Consider the following 16,425-nt stretch of genomic DNA (forward strand, 5'->3'; position numbering starts at 1 on the left):
GCTTTCTCGGATCGCTAGACAACAATTCAAACAAATAGTATTAATGTGTTTTATTACGAAAAGTAAATGACAATACTTAACTTTGAGAATTACATAGATATGTCGCAAGCAAAGTGCGACATCTGAAATAAACAAGCTTCTTCAGTATAACAATTCTAATACAAGTTAAGTAATAGAGATGACGCTTCTATTGAGGTCGCCAGCCTTGAAGCTTCTCTTGAACTGGGCTGCAGCTAATCGGGCGTGGCGCTTATGTCCTCTTCGCATAGAGGCCACTGCTGTGGCGTTGTCGTCCTGGAGAGGGGTCAGCCAGCGTGCAATTGGATGACGTCACAGCCCTTTCCGCTCTGTTGTTCCCGACTGGCGGGCCAGGGCTTGACTTTACACCATGACAGTTACGTCATGTGGGCTGCATGACATCAGGCGAAATCTCTCATTGGACCCCCATACTTAGTGAGAGACACTATTTTGCAGGCATTTTTACGTGTTCACCGTGCGCTCAGAATTGGAAAGAGTGACGTGACGCGATCGACAGGTATACTAGAAACACTGCGCAACACATATGTGCAAAGCTTCATTGATTTTCACAGTAGTTTCCATTTCGCGACCGATCGGAACTTACTTTCCGAATGCCCTTCGTATATTACGAGAGTACTTCAGCTGATTATGCATATCTCCCCAGAATATCAAACATGAGTGGAAGTCTGAAACTACGTATGTGTTGTGGAAGGATTGAACCATCAGTGATATCAGAACTATTATGCGATTACTGTAAATCACTTCCATTAAAAATCCAATTATGGCAGTGGGCGTTTGGAAAAGCAGTTTACGTTCAAGTTTTGTGCGTGGCCAACGTAGCCAAAGTGAGAGATCTTTATCTCCATGTCTTCGTATTGACTCCACGTGGAGAGTGCAGCCATAGTGGGAGAAATGTCCTTTCCCTGCTCTAAAGACATAACTGGGGTGGGGAGTGCAGACACCCTGTAAGGTAATCCATATGGACTACATTCTTAGCTGTGGAGGCACGCTACCCAGGTTATAAAACCACTTCAGACAACGCTCTCCGGCTCACTCAGGCGACTCTCTCTTCCAGTTAGCTCACTAATTGCATCTCATTCATTAGATTCGTATCTCATCAACGTTTACATTGGCGCAGGAGTCCGCTGTCATGCTGCATAACAGCATGCTCTGACTTCCACTTATTTGCAGTCAAACTTGCTAAGTCCAGGCTTACCACGAATTCCGTTGCTTTGCCAGAATATGGTATCGACAGACGCTGAAATACGTAGACACTACAAACGCTTGGGGTCAACACAACTACTTGCCGTCCATCTATGTGCGGCTGATGCATTGGTAAGCTCTAAGTTCTATGCTAGCGACGGCCAAAATTTCGGCACGTGAGCAGTGCTCTTGCTCCGGCACCATATAGCTCTCTCACGTGACTGTACACATCCGCCACTGCCACACTACGCTGTCTGAGCATGAGGAGGGTGGAACTACGGAAGTGCTGCATTTAAATGGCAATGTAGTCGTACTGCATACGACTTGATTTAAAAAAAAAGAATGGTCAAATGGCTCTGAGCACTATGGGACTTAACTTCTGAGGTCATCAGTCCCCTAGAACGTAGAACTACTTAAACCTAACCAACCTAAGGACATCACACACACCCATGCCCGAGGCAGGATTCGAGCCTGCGACCGTAGCGGTTGCGCGGTTCCAGACTGTAGCGCCTAGAACCGCTCGGCCAATCCAGCCGGCACTTGATTTCATATTTCTCAACAACAAAGATCACAAACAAATAAAAATTACAGTATTATTTAATTATTTTTGGTGTGCTGAAGACATAATGTAATTTTTATATGGTAAAAACGGTCAGTATACGGACAGACGGAGACAATTTCCCAGATTTTTCCTCTCAGGTTGCCATGTAATAATGACTTATTTAGTTTCATAAAGGAGAAAAGTGTTTCACACAAATGTATTGGTCAAAATAGCAGGCAATCAAAAAGTCAGTACAAATTTGAAAACTGAATAACTCACGGAATAATGTAGATATAGAGGTACAAATTGACACACATGCTTGAAATGACATGGAGTTTTATTAGAACCAAAAAATACAAAAGTTCAAAAAATGTCCGACGGATGGCGCTTCATCTGATCAGAATAGCAATAATTAGCATAATAAAGTAAGACAAAGCAAAGAGGATGTTCTTTACAGGAAATGCTCAATATGTCCACCATCATTCCTCAACAAATAGCTGTACTCGAGGAATAATGTTGTGAACAGCACTTTAAAGCATATCCGGAGTTAAGGTGAGGCATTGGCGTAGGATGCTGTCTTTCAGCATCCCTAGAGATGTCGGTCGATCACGATACACTTGTGACTTCAGGTAACCCCAAAGCCAATAATCGCACGGACTGAGGTCTGGGGACCTGGGAGGCCAAGCATGACGAAAGTGGCGGCTGAGCACACGATCATCACCAAACGACGCGCGCAAGAGATCTTTCACGCGTCTAGCAATACTGGGTGGAGCGCCATCCTGCATAAACATCGTACGTTCCAGCAGGTGTTTATCAGCCAGGCTGGGGATGATGCGATTCTGTAACATAGCGGCGTACCTCTCACCCGTCACGGTAGTAGTTACAAAACCAGAATCACGCATTTCCTCGAAGAAAAAAGACCCGATAACGGTAGATGTGGTAAATCCAACCCATACCGTGACTTTCTCGTTGTGCAATGGAGTTTCCACGACAGTTCTAGGATTTTGGGTAGGCCAAATTCTGCAGTTGTGGGCGTTGACAGACCCTCGGAGCGTGAAATGAGCTTCGTCGATTCACAACACATTACTCAACCAATTGTCATCTTCCGCCATCCTTAGGAACGCCCACACCGCAAATGCCCTCCGCTTCACTAAATCGCCAGGTAACAGTTCATGATGCCGATGGATTTTGTACTGATAGCATCGGAGGGTACGCCTAAGTGCCACCCAAACAGTAGTGTATGGAATGCCGGTGCGACGTGCGACTGCACGACCGCTGACTTCGTACATAGACGAACCCGCTACAGTCTCCATTTCTTCCTGAACTGTCTCAGCAGCATTACGCCTTGTGCTCGGTCGGCCACTACGGGGTCTATCGTCTAAACAACCCGTGGCTTCGAACTTCGAAATCATTCTCGCCACAGCTGCGTTTGTCAATGGACCTTTACCCGTTCGAATCCCCTTCCTATGGCGATAGGATCGTAACGCTGAACTAGCACATTCTCCATTCTGATAATACAGCTTCAGTAAAAGCGCCTTTTCAGGTAACGTCACCGTGCTGCAACTGCTGGCGCATCTGATTCTCTCTCTCATTACAGCTCCTTTTATGCACGATTGTCATGCGCAGTCACTGACGTTTTGCTGTCCAGCGCCATCTGTCGGACATTTTGTGAACTTCGTTTTTTTTTGGTTCTAATAAAACCCAATGTCATTCCAAGCATGTGTGTCAATTTTTACCTCTCTATCTACATTATTCCGTGGTTTATTAAGTTTTCAAATTTATACTGACATTTTGATCACCCGGTATTTTATCACATTTGCAACCTGATTATGGAAATGTGGGAACTCTTCCAGGGGTTAGCTATGTGCACCTCCTGGACAGTTTTAAAGTAAAAGTACTCGCATAATGGGAATTACATTGCAGATCAGTCAGTTCCATCTGCACATGCACAGGGGCGCATTCAACTAAAACGGCAGACGGTCTCAAAAACAGCTCGAGAAGAGATGCAATATTGGCAGTGTCTTCAAAAGGTTTAGAAAACTTCTTTGTAACTTTTTCAAGGTCACAATGAGTTCTTCAACCCACGCGTTTTTTAAAGCCAGTGATCTTAGGCAAATGGCAGATTTTTTAAAATGTATCCCTACCGAATCAGAAATAACTTATTTCTCACCTCGTAGTGTCTTACTGTGGGCAGTGTGTAGTCAAGCCGCCGGTAGTGCTCTGAGCCATTTGAACCACTTTTTTTTTTAGTCAAGTACACTTAAAATTCGAGTTGTGCAATCCATTCCAGATGTGCTGATTTTCGTTCCCGCTGTCCTTTTTCCTCAATAAATTCAACAACAGCGGACTTTAAATCGAAAAATCGTTCCATGCATGCCTCTTGACTTAACCAACGTACTTTGGAGTAGTCTATAAAGTATACGAAGTCTTCGTTCAATTCCCTCAAAAGGTGTTGCAACTGACAGCGGAATAATGCGTGCGACTTCAGACGATTTACTATTCATACCATCAACTTCACCACATACTCCATGCCTGCAAATTTACCACAAAATACCAGTTGCTGTACAGGACAATGAATCCCGTCTGTCGATCTTTGTAATTTTTTGCTCTTTCATAAGCACTCCGTCTTCAGGCCACAAGTGGCCCATCGGGACCATCCGACCGCCGTGTCATCCTCAGTTGTGGATGCGGATAGGAGGGGCTTGTGGTCAGCACACCGCTCTCCCTGTCGTTATGATGGTATCTTGACCGAAGCCGCTACTATTCGGTCGAATAGCTCCTCAGTTGGCATCACGATGCTGAGTGCACCCCGAAAAATGGCAACAGCGCATGGCGGCCAGGATGGTCACCCATCCAAGTGCCGACAATGCCCGACAGCGCTTAACTTCGGTGATCTCACGGGAACCGGTGTATTCACTGCGACAAGGCCGTTGCCCTTTTTCCTCTTTCATCGACAAATAAATCTTTAAATTCCGTCTGATAGTATTGTAATGTTATTCCACAGAGAATTTGTGGTAACTGTTGATTATGTGACTGTGTATTGCATAATAGATATTGACAACTCCTTCACTTCCATTCATTTTTAAAAGCTTGTGGCTAAAGATCGTTAGACTGCCTCTTTTAGTGCGAACAGCCACTGCATCTGTGATTGCTTATATACCGCGACCAAATAGCGAAGATTTAAACCATGCTGACACCATAATTCTCCCGAACCGGAGAAGGTCATTCCGACCGGAAAATAGCCAGCGTAATGCTAAATGAAATGTCGCACTGTACCGTGTGCTTCTGGGAAGTACCGAGTAAAACTGGCACAGGTTGAGCCTGGGCCTGCATGCAGCACGCACATCGTGCTCGCGTGCAGTGTGGCACGCCGTGGCCAACCCTATGCCGTTACTTGCAACGAATCCCTAAAACTTAATGCTGATGTAGGCACAAGAATTTCGGAACATATCATTCAATGCACATTGTTGGACATGGGTCCCCACAGTAGACTACATTTGTGTATTCCAATGTTGACCCATCAACGTCGCCAGCTTCGTTTGCAGTGGGCCTGTGATTAGACAGTGGATGGCTGACAACGTGAATCTCTTTTCTTTTTACTCCAAGTTGATGGTCGTATCTGGATACACAGCCACACAGTTGAAAGACTGCTCGAAACATGTTCTGCGGCATGTACGTGGGCTAATAGGAGTACTATGGGGAGGTTCACCAGGGCTTCATGAAATCTGTGGTTGTAATCGAAGCCACCATCATACACTACTGGCCATGAAAATTGCTACACCAAGAAGAAATGCAGATGATAAACGGGTATTCATTGGACAGATATATTGTACTAGAACTGACATGTGATTACATTTTCACGCAATTTGGGTGTATATACCCTGAGAAATCAGTACCCAGAACAACCACCTCTGGCCGTAATAACGGCCTTGAAACTCCTGGGCATTGAGTCAAACAGAGCTTGCATGGCGTGTACAGGTACAGCTGCCCATGCAGCTTCAACACGATACCACAGTTCATCAAGATTAGTTCAAATGGTTCAAATGGCTCTGAGCACTATGGGACTCAACTTCTCAGGTCATTAGTCCCCTAGGACTTAGAACTACTTAAACCTAACTAACCTAAGGACATCACACACATCCATGCCCGAGGCAGGATTCGAACCTGCAACCGTAGCGGTCTCGCGGTTCCAGACTGCAGCGCCTAGAACCGCACGGCCACTTCGGCCGCCCAAGAGTAGTGACTGGCGTATTGTGACGAGCCAGTTGTTCGGCCACCATTGACCAGACGTTTTCAATTGGTGAGAGATCTGGAGAACGTGCAGGCCAGGGCAGCAGTCGAACATTTTCTGTATCCAGAAAGGCACGTACAGGACCTGCAACACGCGGTCGTGCATTATCCTGCTGAAATGTCGGCTTTCGCAAGGGTCGAATGAAGGGTAGAGCCACGGGTCGTAACACATCTGAAATGTAACGTCCACTGTTCAAAGTGCCGTCAATTCGAACAAGAGGTGACCGTGTCGTGTAACCAATGGCACCCCATACCATCACGTCGGGTGATGCGCCAGTATGGCGATGACGAATACACGCTTCCAATGTGCGTTCACCGCGATGTCGCCAAACACGGATGCGACCATCATGATGCTGTAAACAGAAACTGGATTCATCCGGAAAAATGACGTTTTGCCATTCGTGCACCCAGGTTCGTCGTTGAGTACACCATCGCAGGCGCTCCTGTCTGTGATGCAGCGTCAAGGGTAACCGCAGCCATGGTCTCCGAGCTGATAGTCCATTGCTGCAAACGTCGTACAACTGTTCGTGCAGATGCTTGTTGTCTTGCAAACGTCCCCATCTGTTGACTCAGGGATCGAGAGGTGTCTGCACGATCCGTTACAGCCATGCGGATAAGAAGCCTGTCATCTCGACTGCTAGTGATACGAGGCCGTTGGGATCCAGCATGGCGTTCCGTATTACCCTCCTGAACCCACCGATTCCCTACTCCGCTAACAGTCATTAGATCTCGACCAACGCGAGCAGTAATGTCGCGATACGATAAACCGCAATCGTGATAGGCTACAATCCGATCTTTATCAAAGTCAGAAACGTGATGGTACGCATTTCTCCTCCTTAGACAAGGCATCACAATAACGTTTCACCAGGCAACGCCGGTCAACTGCTGTTTGTGTATGAGAAATCGTTTGGAAACTTTCCTCATGTCACCACGTTGTAGGTGTCGCCACTGGTGCCAACCTTGTGCGAATGCTCTGAAAAACTAATCATTCACATAACACAGCATCTTCTTCCTGTCGGTTAAATTTCGCGTCTGTAGCACGTCAACTCCGTAGTGCAGCAATTTTAAGGGCCAGTAGTGTAGTTTCAGGTTACATAAAAATTATTGCGTACCACCTGCATTCAATTAGGCTTGATTTTGTGACGTCACAGTCACTTCCCGATATGTGACATCAATTCAAATGTTCAAATGTGTGTGAAATCTTATGGGACTTAACTGCTAAGGTCATCAGTCCCTAAGCTTACACACTACTCAACCTAAATTATTCTAAGGACAAACACACACACCCATGCCCGAAGGAGGACTCGAACCTCCGCCGGGAACAGCCGTACGGTCCATGACTGCAGTGCCTTAGACTGCTCGGCTAATCGCGCGCAGCCATCAATTCAATTTATGCCGCTATTTCTTCGTTGTTTTAGTGAGAATACTAGAGCTCTGTGCTTGGAAATGTAGCCTTATGCCCCCCCACACTGAGGTGGTGTGTCGCTGTAAACGTCTCTGTGGCCTCTTTTGTCGGCGAAAGGCAGTTTGTGACTCTCATTAGATGAAGAACGTCACCTTTGTGGATACAGACAATTTCTGCGGAATTGGGTATGGACTTGCTCCATGACTTTTGAAAGCCGGGCTGGCACCTGCGCACGCTGTGTCCAGTGAACGCCAGAGAATAACTGAGCACTTTATTTTTGCCTTTCTGAGCGAACATCTACGGCACCATCCGACCAGAGAGCGAATTCAGTTGCATTAACTTTTAGGTATGGATCAGCTAATAGAACTGTGTCGTTCTAGACAGTGTTCTTGGCCCGTGAGGCTGACCAGTCATGATGGCACTACTTTGGTCCACTACCAACTCCATGTTTAAGGAGAGCAGTTACACGTGCTTTCCCCTGCTTTTTCAGGAATTAGCCACAATTCTCGCCTGTCAAATTGACAACAGCATTGGGTCATCCTCTCTATGAAGAATTTTTTGAAATTGGGAGTTGGGAAGGAGCACATAGAGGAATCGGTGGCCGGCTGCAGTGTAGCGACTATCTAGAGCTGTTCCGTGCACTTTGCTGTTCTTTATGACATGTAAGTTCGCAATCTGCGGTTGTGCGACCCATATCCTTAACAGCCCATTTACTTGTGTGTTTCTAATACGCAACTTGTGTTAGTGACTTTATCTACCGTAAATTGTAATTTTAGATTCTTTAGGTTTGAATTCACGAGCTGCACATATAATGATCTTGATGCATTATTCTCCATACAGTGTTCCAAGGAAATTTTAGTATCTTCCACAGTGTCAACTCAAAAAATGTTCAAATGTGTATGAAATCTTATGGGACTGAACTGCTAAGGTCATCAGTCCCTAAGCTTACACACTACTTAATCTAAATTATCCTAAGGACAAACACACACACCCATGCCCGAGGGAGAACTCGAACCTCCGCCGGGACCAGCCGCACAGTCCATGACTGCAGCGCACGAGACTGCTCGGCTAATCCCGCGCGGCATGTGCCAACTTGATTGATTCAGATAACATGATTCTCTGTCAATCTGTTGCTAACTTCTTGAAACGTACACAGTATATAAACTCCTTTTCTATGCAGACTTGCCTTAAATTTCAAGATCCTTCAACTGACCTTACAACTTTTTCTCGTTAGACGACCCACTTGATTAACTTCACTGCGTCGGCAGTGTCCTTGTTCACATTGGTCAAGTACACGGGTAATTTACTTATTATTGCAACTGTAGATGAGATTTGAAATCACGAAATAAGTCGCCTTCGTATAAAAGTTCATATACAGCTGAAAGCAGTTTATTTCAGGAGCCTGGATTACTTCAGCTGCGGCTGCCCTCAGCAGAAAACTATTTGTACTTACTATTTTGTGAAACCAACGAGCATTTCAATCGCTCTTTTGGTATCAGCACGATTTGGTTTTTCTTGTTATTCTGTGACAGCGACGAGTATTAGACTCGCTCGTGTTGTATTAGCACGAAGTGGCTTTATTAAGTAGGGAGAGTCTAAAACGTGTTCGTATTTATTTTAAACTCGTATTTGTAAGTGTCTGGCTGATATATGAGAAATGTACAAAACTTGATACCGAATGTCTGAACTTCGGTGCAGGGAAACAGATGTGAAAATTTAATTCTGAACAGAAGTATGTGAAACGCACTCTACACGATGCGTAATCTGGGCTGCAGTAAGTCAAACATTTCGTCTGCGAGAAAGCAATCCGTTTTTTAAAGAAATTCATACATGCTATCTGACTGCAAAACAAATCTTTATCTTACTGTTATAGCAATTACACAGCAAATGAATATAAAAATTAATGCATCTAACTTTCTGATGAAACTGCCTGAAAATTCACAAGATAACACTTTACTGAAATCTACTACTGATATTCAGCCTCTGAACTGATATGATACTATTTTCATAAATACACTGTGCCTTACAATGAACATGAACCTTGATAGTAATTAAATTTATTGGCCTACCTGTGGGCGTGGAACGCTCGTCTGTTGTGCAGCCTGTTACTATTAAGATAATGATGAGATTGTAAAAAATAACATTTTATTTACCGTACTTGCGATATGCAATGCAAGACGGTATTTTATCAATTTTACAAAATGCTTCCCAGTACACTCGCGATGTGCGTTGCGAATATGAAAAATACAGGCATGAAAATAAATAATGAGAAATGACGAACTAACTACTAATAAATGAGAAGAAAGACTCCAAGTATAACTACGCTTCATTAAGCTATAACAACTATACACCTTTTCATAAAGCCTCACACCTAGACAAATTAGCAAAATATTTCTTAATAACTCTCTTGTGTACAACTATCTTCCTTGGCACTTGTTTCAACTATCAGACAAATCTATGTGCTTAATTATAAAATTTCTACAGCAAATTTTAACCATACACAATGTTCTGACAATAAGAAACACACAGTTACAAATATAAAAATACTAGATTACCTTAAAAATTGCCTTTCTCATTATTACATTCATCTCATCTCAGTTCCTCAAATTTTTCGTCAAAACATATTATTACAAAATCCTTTTTAAATAATGCCTTCTTTACATGGCAGGCCAGTTCCATTCTTTTCAAACCAAGCACATTGCCGGACTTTCAACACCCATTGCTACTCTATGACTTACCTCTAACGTCTTTGGCCTCAAAACACAAACCTACAAAGAATGTGATTATAGCGATACTACAGAGGTCCAGTACATTTATCAAATTCCATAACTTCATTCGCAATTATGGCGAAAACGTGGGACACTATCGGGCGCCAGCTCTGCGCCCTCAAACTCAGGCCTCAAATTTACGGGAACAGTGTGACCTATGCAGAGACATGTGGTGCCACATACTTCCGAAAAACCTACCAAAGACTTGCGAAATCCATGCCACAAAGAATCTCTGTGGATCAACATACCATTAAGGAGGTTGTCTTAACGTTTTGGCTTGTTAGTGTAAATCCATCGATTGATTCAGCAACGTCATGGACAAACTTCACTGTATTTGTACCAAAGAACTTGATTATAAAACACGTTGGCCTTAGCGTAGTTCATTATTTGTTACCACAGTTCAGCCATTCTTATACAGATTATACATACTGGCTTAGGGGAAAAGTGAGCGGCTTGTAAACGATGTTTTATTATTTATTCAACATTCAGCATCATTGTCAGTTTATACTTCTTAGCAGCTCACCATCACGTGAACTGTTTCAGAAAGAGAAAGAAGATAGTAAAATACTAGTAACTTAAACTACAAAATCAGTGCGTTTGTTGTGGTTCCTATTTCGCGTGGCTCACACTTTCCCAGTAGTAGCTTGGTTAAACAGTTCTTTCATATCGGCTGTTTAGTGTGGATTTGGGACCATCGGTGAGCAATTCATTATTTTCAGGTTACGTCTGTAGGCGGGCGTCACTTAAAATCACTGTCCTCGAGAACATCAAGCTTACCTTCACCACTAGTTACACCATATTTTTTACTAGATAGTTTCCTTTTTGAGAAGAGTATATGTGGTGTCACCGCTAGACACCACACTTGCTAGGTGGTAACTTAAATCGGCCGCGGTCCTGTAGTACATGTCGGACCCGCGTGTCGCCACTGTGTATTCGCAAACGTAGCGCCACCACAGGGCAGGTCACAAGACACGGACTTGACCTCGCCCCAGTTGTACGGACGACATAGCTTGCGACAAGACGTATCACGTCTTCCTCTCATTTGCCGAGAGACAGATTAAATAGCCTTCAGCTAGTCCATCGCTTCTACCTAGCAAGGCGCCATGTGTATCATTGCTAATTGCTTACTACTATGCAAGAGATGTATTTCAACAAGAACAAGACTACATTAAAGTTAAGTAATCTACCCAATACGTTCTTTTCTTTATAGTTTTTCATCCAGTCTCCTGTTTCAGAATTTACGCCCGTCTGCGTTAGTTTCGCGTGCACCTAGCCACTCATTGTGTCGAGACCTTAGGGAATCGACACAACAGTATATCTCTCAATCACTTTAGTACTGTGTATTTTAATGTCTAATTCACGATTTAAAAGTTACCATCTTCAAACTGTTACGTAGTTAACAGTAACCTTCAGTTACAACAAACAAAGAGCAGACACGTTTACACTGTGAGAGCGGATCCTGGTCTGTTGAGTTGTATTTTGACGGGTTGCTATGTACCGTATTCAAGTGCATGTAGTTGTGTAAAGAAATTGGTTTGATTTTGTCATATAACTTGATAATACTTTACCATCCCACTCTTTATTGCACTTTCAACATATCGTCTGATGGTAAGTTGCTAAGAAGTCGAAACCGATTGATACTGTGTGAGTGTCCATAGTTGTCGTTCTCTTTCTGTATAAGAAGTTGGAACTCCCTTAACCGGAAATCGAAAATGGTTCTAATAAGATTCATTTATCGGTACATGTTTTTAATCACAATTGAAATACTGAATAGTGTAAAATTGGACGAGATAAGCTGCCGTTTTTCAGCAGCAGTTTTTGTCACAAGCGTCCTACCGGCTTTAGGCGATTTCTCCCGTATTGAGTGGAACGTTAATGTGTCTCTGAGAGACGGAATGCAAGCTCCTTTCACTGCATATCCCTATTCAATACACAAGGAATAAACAGGATGTTCGTGTTCTGAGCCCCTTACAAATTACGAACACACACACACACACACACACACACACACACACACACAGAAGAGAGAGAAAGAGAGAGAGAGAAATTGTATAAACAAAATCCTTATCGGTAACCTGTACCTTTGGCAACGAAGTCTGTCCAGAAGACCTGCAAAGATCTTGTTCGAGATCTAGGGAGAGAGAATAATTAGTCTGAGATAGACTCAGATATCCTAATATTTGTAATCCTGGTTCCGTACTCACATCTCAAAATACTGTAACCAACACTTCCCCTGGCATAGTTCACTACTTCAAACGTTTTGGGGTATTCCTGCTCGATGTTCTAACATTTGAATAGATTCTAGTCGCTAGTTGAAACTATCCGTTATTTGCAGATATTTATTTTTTTGTAAGTGCTGTGAGACTAGCAGATGATCAACATTTAGTACGAAAGCGGGCACCGCATCCTCAATATAATCAGATGTAAAATGTTCCTCATGAATAATGGAAAAATATTAAATTTCGTAACAGGTTAGAGCTATGTGCTGAACCAGGATTCGTACTCAAAACGTGATTTACCTAGTGAACTGTCCAGTCCGTTCACAAGAGGATATTGTGACACATATCAGCCACTTCATTCACTATTTTTGCGACGAGAAATCGGTAATCTCATTTTGTCATTTTCGTAACGTGGAGTAGTGAGATAGCTCATTTATAGTTTTCGAAAGGCGTGTAACTGCATATTTCAAAATGAATGTGATTCTGCCAACTCTAAGTCATCTTTGTAATAATATATAATTATATCTTACAGACCAAATTAATTTTTTCTATATTTCATTGTAAACTTCAATAAGCAAATTAATTTATTCATTTTCTGATGCATTAAGGTTTGCAATTGTTATAATGAAGTTCGAAATGTATATTGTAAATCAATTACGTTCAAAAAGTATGAATCTTATGAATAATCTTTCTTGCGCAGTCTCTGGAAGATGTGTGTTTTTTTCGTTATTCAGTTACGTTTAAGAACTTATAGCGTTTACATGTTATTTCTGATACCAGTTTTAATCTGAACATGAATAACACTGAAAGTCTTTCATGTAAATTACTTTGACCAGCGGATAAATTTAAAAGAACCGTTTATTGTAGAACTGGAACCAATGACCGTTTTGAAAGTATGGCATTCGATGGTGCTCTGCATAACTGTAACAGGTAAGTAAAATATTTTGTACTTTCCTTTTGCTTGGTTCGGTCTCGTAAATTGACATACGGGTGAGAGAGCGGTGTGCTGACCATATGGCCCTCGATATCCGCATCCAGTGACGCCCGTGGGCTGATGACACGGCGGCCGGTCGGTACTGTTGGGTCGTCATGGCCTGTTCGGGTGGAGTTTAGTTTAGTTTTGACTTAGTTAATTTTATTATACGACGTTGTATGTATGCGGCGAACTACCGGATATGGAACAAAAAAATGGTTCAAATGGCTCGGAACACTATGGGACTGAACATCAACATCTACATTTATACTCCGCAAGTCACCCAACGGTGTGTGGCGGAGGGCACTTTACGTGCCACTGTCATTACCTCCCTTTCCTGTTCCAGTCGCGTATGGTTCGCGGGAAGAACGACTGCCGGACAGCCTCCGTGCGCGCTCGAATCTCTCTAATTTTACATTCGTGATCTCCTCTGGAGGTATAAGTAGGGGGAAGCAATATATTCGATACCTCATCCACAAACGCACCCTCTCGGAAGCTGGACAGCAAGCTACACCGCGATGCAGAGCGCCTCTCTTGCAGAGTCTGCCACTTGAGTTTGCTAAACATCTCCGTAACGCTATCACGCTTACCAAACAACCATGGGACGAAACGCGCCGCTCTTTTTTGGATCTTCTCTATCTCCTCTGTCAACCCGACCTGGTACGGATCCCACACTGATGAGCAATACTCAAGTATAGGTCGAACGAGTGTTTTGTAAGCCACCTCCTTTGTTGATGGACTACATTTTCTAAGGACTCTCCCAATGAATCTAATCCTGGCACCCGCCTTACCAACAATTAATTTTATATGATCATTCCACTTCAAATCGTTCCGCACACATACTCCCAGATATTTTACAGAAGTAACTGCTACCAGTGTTTGTTCCGCTATCATATAATCAACAATAAAGGATCCTTCTTTCTATGTATTCGCAATACATTACATTTGTCTATGTTAAGGATCAGTTGCCACTCCCTGCACCAAGTGCCTATCCGCTGCAGATCTTCCTTCATTTCGCTGCAATTTTCTAATGCTGCAACTTCTCTGTATACTACAGCATCATCCGCGAAAAGTCGCATGGAACTTCCGACACTATCTACTAGGGCTATCTGAGGTCATCAGTCCCCTAGAACTTAGAACTACTTAAACCTAACTAACAGAGGGACATCACAAACATCCATGCCCGAGGCAGGATTCGAACCTGCGACCGTAGCGGTCGCGCGGTTCCAGACTGAAGCGCCTAGAACCGCTCGGTCACATCGTCCGGCCGATATGGAAAAAAATTATGTTTATCGAGCCATTAAAATACACACAGAGAAGTTGCAGTATATCTGAATTAAGTTTCACGAGAGCATACACTTCTCTGCTGAGTGAAACATTAATTATAAACTTAAACCCTAGACCACTGTAAAGCTATTTTCCGCGATATCCTTTCTCTAGTGAGTGCTACTTTAGCAGGTATGCAGGAGAAATTCTGTAGGATCTGGAAAGTAGGAGAAAGGCAGAGGCAGAATTCAGCTTGTTAAGGCAGATCGTGAGCGGGAACCAGATAGCTCATCCGATAAAAACATTGGGCGCGAAATGTAAAGGTCAGACTTCGAGTCATGACCCGCTATGCAGTTTTATGTATATTTTAGAACAGCAAACATGCCGCCGCAGAATGAAATTATCGTTCTAAATACAGTGCTGTTTGACTGCAGAATTAGGTAACATTTAATTGAAAACAATTACAATATTCAAATATCCGAAGACGTTCAAGATGAACTAAACATTCAACTACCTGTGACGAAGACAAATCTGGCACTGAGAATGCACTGGACGAATCCTGAGAAAATGTGAACCAGTTACGAAGGAGAATGCTTACAAAAGTGTCACGTAACGGATTCTTGAGTACTGTTTGTCAGTTCAGTACTTTTATCAAATTAGGTGATGGCCGGCCACGGCGTGCCAAAATTCACGCGTGCAGCGTGTGCAGGCAACACCGACTCAAAGGAAGGCCTCGGCGCTTGTTCATGATGTCACTTCAGCTAGGCACGGGGAACGCCAGGTCTGTTGCAGGCATACTCATAATGGTGGTGTCTCCCTCCCTGACACAGGAAAATGTGAAACTATTGGCGGTAGTTGCCCAACACACATTGTTCTGAGAGATTTCTGCAATCAGTTAATTGTGCAATTCATTACACTTCTTAACAAGTAGTGTACTCTTGAACTTAAATTTCCACCTATTTTAAGGATTGACATACAAAAACAACTTCATGGTCCAGCAGCAACAGAATTCGTGCTTCTTTAGCTTATTTGTAAATCTGAGGAAGTTACGTTTGTACTGGGTTGCTTTTACAAGAAACTGTGAACATATTGGTGCTCTTCTTTAGGTATCTTGGTTGACTACGGGGTGAGGAGCACTGAATGTTAATGAAATATCTTGCGATTGTACACGTTGGGGGAGGGGGTGGGGGACAGAAGAAGAGGCAAAAGAGAGATACTTGTTTTATCAAATAAAATTTTTTATTTTATAAAGTTTCTCCTTTCAGTTGCAAGAGGGTAATATTTATCTTTTCTAATGTGCATGTTTAAAAAAGTTTAAGCTCAGCAGTATTTTCGATGTATGAAGCTATTTTGTTTCCTGTTTAGAATTCCTTTCGTTGAAAACGACTGTAATCTAATGACTGGCAACAGTTGGACATTTACACATCTAAATTAGTTCACATTTCCAGTGACTATGTCAAACGAAAATAAATAAATAAATAAAAGAAACGAGTTCATTGTAAGGGGGTTGGGGTAAGTTTCGATAACAAAATGGATCAAGTAAATATAGTTTCTTGAATGTAAAATTTCCGAAGCTTGCAATGGGGCAAAGCATCTTCTCATATTGATCTACGTTTGTTTCGACAGGATTTAGTAATACAGAACTATGATCTTCATTCGTAGCTTTACGATAGTAAGAAGATCTTTCATCTAAATAAAACTGCAGGATCCAAAACAATACCAAACATTTTGTCCAAAAATAA

General features: G+C 42.8%; 1 pseudogene; it reads right to left on the minus strand.

The window, feature by feature from the left end:
- Positions 1-4,579: 4,579 nt before the first annotated feature.
- LOC126253869 (5S ribosomal RNA) lies at positions 4,580-4,697 on the minus strand (annotated as a pseudogene).
- Between the last annotated feature and the right edge of the window lie 11,728 nt (positions 4,698-16,425).

Source organism: Schistocerca nitens, chromosome 4 (genome assembly GCF_023898315.1).
Source record: "Schistocerca nitens isolate TAMUIC-IGC-003100 chromosome 4, iqSchNite1.1, whole genome shotgun sequence".
In the NCBI taxonomy this organism is placed as follows: Eukaryota; Metazoa; Arthropoda; class Insecta; order Orthoptera; family Acrididae; genus Schistocerca; species Schistocerca nitens.